We start from the raw sequence: 9,726 nt of genomic DNA on the forward strand, positions 1-9,726 counted from the left end.
TGTACGAGCACAAAGTCCGCATCTGGGAAGTTTGTCGCCCTAACCTAAAACAGAATAGCATGGTTGCAAGGATAGGCGTCACATAATCTATAGAGGAGGCATAATTCTAAAAACCCCCAGCATCGTTGCAACGATTGCAAGTGAATCGTTATTATCATTGCCGTCATTATTATCGTCGTTATTGCAAAGCCAAACGCATATGTAGTACGCAGGTACGCATCATCACAACTCCTTTTTATTATGTCAAATAATATATGTTTATTGATTTTATAAATCAATTTAGACAACATTTTAACTATTAATAAATTAAAATAAAACTTTGTTTTCAGAACAATACTTGTGTTAAAATTTTGATAATAAATATGTCTAATGCAAAAAAAAGAAAGTCATTTGTTTCAAAACGTCATATAAGGAGGATTATTGAAAATGAAACTAATATAGATATAGCAGAATGCTCTAAATACATATTAAAACCATTGTGTACTTCCAATACTTTGTTTACAAATCACAATTTAAATTTTCATACAAATGAAAATATTAATACATGTATTGAAAATATTGATAATATAGTTTGTACTGAAACTTTCGAAGATGAAAATCATCAACAATGTCTATATAATGATAACATTGACTTTCAAATAAACTCTGATTATGATGATAATAATAATAATAATAATAATAATAACAAGGATGATGATCATGACTTTCACAATCCTGCCATAAAAATTATAAACGAAGTTTATAATGATGCTGATAAAGGTAAAAATTTTACAAACGCTATAGCTGCATGGGCTGTATTGTATAATATTAATCATAATGCATGTAATGCATTACTAAAAATTTTGCAACAATATACATCATGCAACTTTCCAAAAGATACACGAACATTATTACAAACTCCACGACAAACCAATGCTATAAGTGTATGTGATGGAGAATATTTTTATTCACGTTTGGATAATATTATTTAAAAAAATGTTATTAAAATCACGCAAAGAAAGTATTAATTTACTTATAAACATTGACGGTCTTCCATTATCAAAGTCATCACAAGCATCATTATGGCCTATCTTATGTTCGAATACAATTAGTAATGATGTTTATTTTGTTGGAGATAAAAACCACAAGATTCTAATACTTTTTTACAACCTTTAGTCACTGATTTAATTAAGTTAAATAATGGTTATATTTATAATAACAATGTAATTAAAATTAAATTATTTGGTTTAATATGTGACGTACCAGCAAAATCTTTCGTTTTAAATTTAAAAGGTCACACTGGATTTGACAGTTGCACAAAATGTACAATCAAAGGAAAATATGTAAATGGCAGAATTTGCTTTCCTCCAAATTCATCATTTTCTTTGAAAACTGACGAATTATTTGCTATTAATGCTTACAAGAAATTTCAAACTGGTTATACTGTTTTAAATAATATTCCAGAATTTAAATGTATAAGTCATACTCCATTAGACTACATGCATTTAATACGTTTAGGCGTTGTTAAAAAACTACTACTTTTATGGATAAAGGGGTCACTTTCTATACGTTTAAGCAGAAGATCAATTAATAGAATATCATGTTTATTTTTGTTGTTTAGACATACAACATCAAGTAAGATTGTTAGAAAACCGAGATCCCTTAAGGATATTAAACAATGAAAAGCTATCGAATTTAGAAATTTTCTCTTATATACGAGGTGTGATCAAAAAGGTGACTTTTTGAATTTCGCTCTGTACACTCTATTTTCAAAATTTTTTTTTTTTGTGTTGGTACACTCGTCACGATCATATGTTCACAGTTTTGACTATATAGCATGTGTTGTGTGAGAGGCGTAAAGGTTAGACTCGTGTTTGCGTGCTCGGCGATTTTTTGCTGTTGAAAGTAATGGAGCAGAGAGTTTGTATTAATTTTTGTGTAAAAAATGGTATTAAGTGTTCAAAAACTCTTGAAATGTTGACAGTGGCGTACGGTGAGTCAACTTTGAGCAAAAAAATGTTTATAAATGGTATAAGTTATTCCAAGAGGGCCGAGAAAATGTTAACGATGAACCTCGCTCTGGACGCCCCAGCACGTCAAAAACCGACGAAAATGTTCAGGAAGTGAAAGAAATTGTATTGAAAAATCGTCGAATCACGATTAGAGAAATAGCTGATGATCTTAACATATCGTTTGGCTCATGCCAATCAATTTTAACGGATGTTTTGGGTATGACACGTGTGTCAGCGAAATTCGTTCCAAAACTGCTTAATTTTGATCAGAAGCAGCGTTGCATGAACATCGCCCAAGACATGTTGAACGACGTCAGTGATGATCTTGATCTGCTCAAAAGGGTTATAACTGGTGACGAAACATGGGTATATGTTTATGACGTCGAAACCAAAGCCCAATCATCCCAGTGAAAGAGCCCAGGAGAGACAAGACCGAAAAAGGCACGCCAAGTTCGTTCGAATGTGAACGTTTTGCTCACAGTTTTCTTTGATTACCATGGCGTTGTGCATCAAGAATTCCTACCACAAGGTCGTACGGTAAACAAGGAGTATTACCTTGAGGTTATGCGGCGTTTGCGTGAATCAATAAGAAAAAAACGTCCGGAAGTATGGAAAGAAAATTCATGGATTCCACCATGATAATGCACCTGCGCACACGTCGTTATTAGTGAGTACTTTTTTGGCCAAAAACAATACTATCATCATGCCTCAGCTAACATATTCACCAGACTTGGCCCCCTGCGACTTTTTCCTCTTCCCAAAATTGAAAAGGCCTATGAAAGGATGAAGATTTGCGACGATTGAGGAGATTAAGGCTGCATCGCTGGAGGAGCTCAAGGCAATACCCAAAAGTGCATTTCAGAAATGTTTTGACGACTGGAAAAAGCTCTGGCACAAATGCATTCGTACCCCCGCATCAGAGGGGGATTATTTTGAAGGGGATAACATAATTTTGGATGAATAAATGAATATTTTTTTATAAAAATGAAAAGTCACCTTACTTTTTGATCACACCTCGTATAGGACCTGTAGTGTTAAGACATGCATTAAGGAAAGACATGTATCATCATTTTCTAACGCTTCATGTAGCTGTGTTAATCCTTGTTCGTCCAGACTTGTGTAAAAAAGAATTTATAGATTATGCTGAAGCTTTACTGCAAAATTTTTTTTCATCTTTTGAAATATTATATGGGAAACAATATATATCACACAATGTCCACAATCTTTTACATTTATGTTCCGATGTGAGAGTATTTGGTCCATTAGATAATTTTAGCGACTTTTGTTTCGAAAACTATATGATGAGTATTAAAAGAAAATTAAGAAAGAACGAAAAGTCTTTGTAACAATTAATTAAGAGGTATAGTGAAAATGAAAACCTTAATTTTCTATTACCAAAACCCATTAATAATCAATGTTCATATTTGCTAAAATATTTACACAATAATGGACTAATATCTTATGATTATGGTAATTTTCAATCACAATATTTACAATTATTAACTGAAAAATTTAATCTAAATTGTAAATATAACAGTAATTATATTAATAGTTGTTGTCTTTTAAAAAACAGACATTATATTGTTATTCTAAACATAATTAAAAAAATGAAGATATTTTTGTGATTGCTAAAAAATGTATTTATGTACAAAATCTATATAAAATACCTTGTAAATCTAACGAATTAGATATTAAAGTTATGACGATTAACAATGAAAAAATTTTTTCCTATCTAATTACTGATGTAAAATGTAAAGCATGGAAAATTCCTTATATGAATAAAACAAATAGATTTGTAATCTTTCCATTCAATCATTCAATGTGAATTTGACATATATAATGCATTACATATATATATTGTCACTATTTCTCAATATGCACAAGTATTTTATGTCCCCATCACTTCAACTTGCAGAAAAATGGCTTTTATAATAGCAGAATTAAATAATGGTCTGCAATTTATACCGGAATTATGGTACAATGAAGACAAAAAATCATGCATTTGGCTTGGTCATTTTAAAAGTAAATTTCGAATAAATAAAGCCATAATAACAAGAGAGATGCCACAAAATAATATACAATGGAACGAATTACCAATTAAAAGAATTTTTGGTAAAGGAGGTAAAAAAGCAGTTATTATATTTTAAAATCACAAAATAGATAAAATAAATATTTGCTGAGGATATTTGCACATCAAAGTACAGTGCCAGGAATATGTGTGTGTGTGTGTGTGTGTGTATTGCTATTTTTTAAATAATTTTATTTAAAAACATTACTTATAATACTAATAATGCTTTATTCTAATATACTGCAAATAAAAACAATATTTAACTAAATGCAAATAAAAACAATATTTAACTAAGAAACTTTTTAATAACTTTTTTGCTTTATCTAACATATTTTAATAGAGATGGAATATGTAAATACTTTGCTTAAAATACAAATTATTATTTTAATTATATTGTATTTATTGCTTAATGTTGTTTTCATTGGTTAAGGTACTTATGAAGAAGCAATGGACAAATTAGTGCTTGCAGAAGATACATCAAATATTGATATGTCTCCTGATGAATTACACAAACAAAATAAAATGTAACGACCTGACTTTTTCCGCGCACGGGGCGGCGTGAGTTCGGCGGACTAGGACGCGGATTGAGGTCGCCAAGAGAACTAGACAGTTTGTTAGGTGGACAGAAAGCAGCGAATTTATTTCGCGTAACGTATTGTACAATATAGGAGCGTGGCGTTTTTAGCCACGATGCGCGGACGGACGGATGGCGGTGACGCTCGAACGGACGTAACACAACTTATTGTTAGAAATTACGCGCGGACGGACAGACGGAAACCAGAGCGCGCGGACGCCGAACGGTATTTACACGCGAGATTCGTAACGGTCGGCCTTTAACGCGGTATTGTACACGGGTCTATTTATAAATTTCGTGGGATTTCCGAGCCGAGATTCTCGGAACTCGGAATCCTTGTTGACGCGCGGGTACCATGACCTTGCCGAAGACCGCGGCCACGGCCGTAGACGACGCGCGCGCGGTACAGCTGTACTGGGTCCCGATCGCGGCGCGCTGCGGTTAATACCGCGATGTTCGGCAGTGGTGATCGACTCACGCCAAGAGCTCTTTGTAGAGGCGCGGAACTCCACACCCCAGGTCGTGAGTCGATACCGAGACGGGACGGCGGATCGGGAAGTGCCGACTACCAGGATCTCCTGGTGGAGCCCAAAATGGACTTGAGCCCGTGAACCGGCGGTCTAGGAAGGCGGATGGCTCGTGTCAAGATCGCTTGACTGAAGCTAAGGCGCTTAACTCCGTGTGAGCACTCGGGATAGGCTTTCTTCTGCGGACGGGAGATCGGACGGAGAAGAAGAGAGCCTCGACTCTAGGAGCGACGGTGCTTATATACCCGAATCTCGTGGGCAGGGACGGTGCGGGGGTACGGAACGGTACGGAAATCGGTGGGGGGTCTCCCTGCCGCTCGAGATCGGTCCAGCGGCCGCCACTTCGGTCGAGCGCGTGTGTTAAAGGCGGTTTGTTACAAAAATAAGAAGACGAATGAAAGTAAAAAAGAAATATTTATCACACTCATCTTCTTCAAACGAGAATGAAGACAATTGTGTGAGATCAAATAAAAGCCTGCCTGACATTCCACAAATAGGAAATTTTGTATCATCAAATAAACTGCACATTAATAAATCACGCAATTCTATAAGTAAAAATACAATAAACAGTGATGGTGAGTATATGAAATTTTAAATAATGCATGTTATTTTAAGAACAATTATTAATTTTTTTACTTTTCAGATATTGACATTTCAGTTCTTAAAAATAACATAGAAAGAAATTTTGCAGAAAAGCCTAATGAAGATGTTGATAAAGATAATTATACGTGTGGTATGTTTTACTCATAAATTTTAAATATTTTATTAATTATATATTTACTAAGAGACAGATAAATTTATTTTATGATTCTTAATAGTAAATATTAGTATTTAAAATAATTAGTAAGTAATGTATATTGTTTCAGAATTTAAGAAAATAGTTCTAGTAAAAATGAATAAAGTTATATTTCAACTTTATACCCTTGAAAACAAAATGAATATACTCGAGGAAAAAATACAACCAACCAATACTTCCAATGAAGAAAATGATATTCAGTTACCTATAACTACATTCGAAGAATTAATATATTTTGAAGAACAGTTGCACGAAATACAATTCAAGAACGAACTGGTACGATATTATATGTATTTTATTCTTATTTACATTGTAGAATATTTTAAATATTTGAAACATAAAAATACAATATATAAAATTTAAAGCTCTAAGTTAGTTTAATGTTATTTTCTTTTATTTTTTATCTTTTTTTATATTTTATTTTTTAAGTTTATGTACATTTATATCTATGTTGCAGATTAATAGTAAGAATTAAAAAATAATATCTATAAGAACATTTTAGAAAGAAAAAATTATATTGCTGTTTTAATTTAACATTTAAAAATTTTAAATAAATTATGTAAATTACAAACATTTTACAAATAATTTAATATTTAGGCTAAAATTGATTTATAATTTGTTTTTCTATTAATTTATATACGATATCTATACATTAGACTAATATTTAAATTTGTTTATTTTTCAGCTTAATATATTTGAACGCGTAGGTGAACCTAGTGCGCATATAATGATACGCAATGTAATGAAAAAAACTATAACAAATACTTTTGCCCAAAATTTTAGTTGGGCAGGAAAAAAAACGAAGAAAGCTTTCAAGACTTAGGTTTGGCACAAATAATTATCCGTAAGTGTATTTTTGATATAATTTTAAATTGGATTAAGTACAATTAAAGATGTGTCTAAATTACTCACAATGCTTTGAATATTTTTTTATCAGAAGCTGTTCGCAAAACTTTCAAACAGGCGACAGATAATGACATTGCAATGTCTGTATCAAAATGGCTTGCCCAAGCCACTTCAAGAGTTCAAAGAACCAAGTACGTATTTATGATTTTAATTTGATTATATACTTTTAATAGTACTATTAATAGTTATTCAAAGTAATCATTTAATAATTTTATAATTTTTTGCTGGTAAAGTCAATTGAAGTAATAAATTTATCACATAAGCTAAAGAGCACAGTTGCTAATCGGAGGATAAACAGGGAGGAAGAAGTACAATTGTGATTTATTTTGCATCGATGTTGGCGAAACGCGTCGACAACGATTTATTTCGGTGTTCCTAAATTGTTGGTTGGCAAAGCATTCTTTGAAAAACATGTTCAACGACTTATACCAAGGAATGCAGAAGTCCCAATCGGCATTAAGTCAACAGTTGATGCTTTATAGTGCTACGTTTTGTGCCTTGTCTTTACTAGCATATACGAGATCCAGCACTTCCAGAGAGCGGAGTACAGACATTTGAATCTATTTCAAAGTACATACTACGTTGTAATGACGTTCTTCACGGTACGCTACGGAAATTTTGTGCTGGACATTTGGCCTTTGCAACTTTACATGGTTATTATGATCTGCGTTGCTCTCATAATGTTATCAACACAGTTCGAACAGTTAGCTTCCACATGGATGAAGCGACAAAAGATAGGCGACTCGTATTTGTCTTACAGAGCGCAAAGTGAGAAGCATGTTGTAATCTGCAGTACGACGCTACAAACCGACACCATTATGGACTTACTAAATGAGTTTTACGCCTATTCTTTTACCATTTTCCCAAGATTTATAAATTTTCTTGTACGTACTACAAATTCTTTTGTAAGTAACGCGACGAATTATAAGCCGAGCAATTCCAACAGAATTCTTATAATTCGTCCCGTTACCAGATAACTGAACACACAAAGAGTTTGCTTAGAGGAAAGCTGGATGTGTCCAGCAACTCTGGCACAATCTCTCCGTGATTATTTAGTTTCTCGTAAAAATATAATAATCAATTTTGAGTTAGTTTTCCGAAAGTCCAGTGAAGTAGACTTTATGCTTCACGTTTTGTTTCTTTTTTATTTTACAAAATTAATTTTTATTGCGACGTTCAATTGACTTGAACAAATAAGCATAATTATATGGCGAAAGAGCACGCGAATCATCGGCAACGATAATTATATAACTTCTCAGATATTTTTAAAGACTCATGTACATTTACATGAATCTTTGAAAATACCTGAAAAGCTATATAATTACAGTGTAGGAATAATCAACGAGGGCCATTGAGCCGAATCAAAACGAGTAAATTAATTTTAATTTCCAATTTAGGCAATCCAATATTGTTCTGTACAGCGATCGACTTTCTTGTAACAGCCAAAAGCATTTCACAAACTGGATTATATTAATTATATCGTTCATCTTTGCATTTATTTGAAAGTAATTGATAGATTTTGTTTAGCTTCCTGTTATAGATGAATTTTATCCTACCTCACGTTAGAGATGTCTACTTTTTATTTGAGTAATTCGTATTTTGTGTACGGGATGCGTCAATGGCCTTTCCTCTTGACTAGATAGCCCTTTTGATTTATTATATTTTTTTGAAAATATTTTTGGATCACACGTCGCGAAAACGTCATCAGGACACATTATTACTAGGAGTTGTTGGCGCATCCGGTATATGGCGTGCAGATCGAAACTAGATGTAAGGACACTAGACGTGAAAAATATTTTTAGCTATCTCACCAAAATATAACATTGCATTTCTTTTCACAAAGTGACTTCTATTAAAGTACGGCAATTGTTCAGTTTTTTCTGTTTTTTACAAGCGATACAAATGCCGCGTTTCTTATAAACTTTTAGTTTTATCTTTCAATTTGACATTATTTTCTTTTTTAAGATAACTTTACATAATAACATTATTCATACAACTTTGTTGTTCATTATTCGTACAACTGCTTTTTAACAAGTCAAAACTGTAATTTTACTTGTTTAACATACATATTTGATAATCATTACAAAATATAATGCTCGTTATAATGTAATCAAATGTTAATTGAAGCAACTTTTAGTGGCAGCAGAAAAAGCAACTATTACAAGATTCTTTAATATGATTGATTTATTCACACGAAATGAATAATTTTGCTTTTATCTAAACATGTGATATTATAATAAGACTGATATAGGTCTGTGCAATGATCTCCAAAGAAATAAATATTTTTTTTGTTATGTTAGAGATTAAAAATATAAAAATATGTAAATTTTTTTAATAAAAATTTGTAATTTTAACAATATTTGTATATTAATACCTAAATAAATCTATACTTAAAATGTAAAGGCTGGAGCATAGACTTTTGCATAATGTATAACACAGAATGGATGAACCAGAATTTATTTTTTTCTCCAAGATAGAAATGAAGGATTTTGATTGGTTCATTCTTTTATGTGTTATGCATTATGCAAGAGTGAGTGCTTCCGGTTTTACTCAGAATTAATGCACAAAGCACTTCAGCCCAGAACATTCCAGCAATGTTGAAGTAACGTTGCTGCAAATGTTATTGCTTATAACAGGCAGTATAACGTGTTTATTACATGTAATATCCACGTTAGTTGTAATTTCTCACTAGACTATTCAAGTTATATAATATGAATATAACGGACGGGATCCGATAGCGCACGGTGCGATAGCCCACCAACCAATCATCTTGACTTATCTAACCCAACCAACGGGAAAACTCTAAGGCCGGTATTCATAGTCAATTCTTATTTCAATATCGTCTTAAGTAACGTCTTAAGGCG

At 32.4% G+C, this 9,726-nt stretch overlaps 1 pseudogene; it reads left to right on the forward strand.

Annotated features, from left to right (window-relative positions):
* Positions 1–7,159: 7,159 nt before the first annotated feature.
* On the forward strand, positions 7,160–8,841 carry LOC113003235 (annotated as a pseudogene).
* The last annotated feature ends 885 nt before the right edge of the window (positions 8,842–9,726 follow it).

Source organism: Solenopsis invicta, chromosome 12, assembly GCF_016802725.1.
Source record: "Solenopsis invicta isolate M01_SB chromosome 12, UNIL_Sinv_3.0, whole genome shotgun sequence".
In the NCBI taxonomy this organism is placed as follows: Eukaryota; Metazoa; Arthropoda; class Insecta; order Hymenoptera; family Formicidae; genus Solenopsis; species Solenopsis invicta.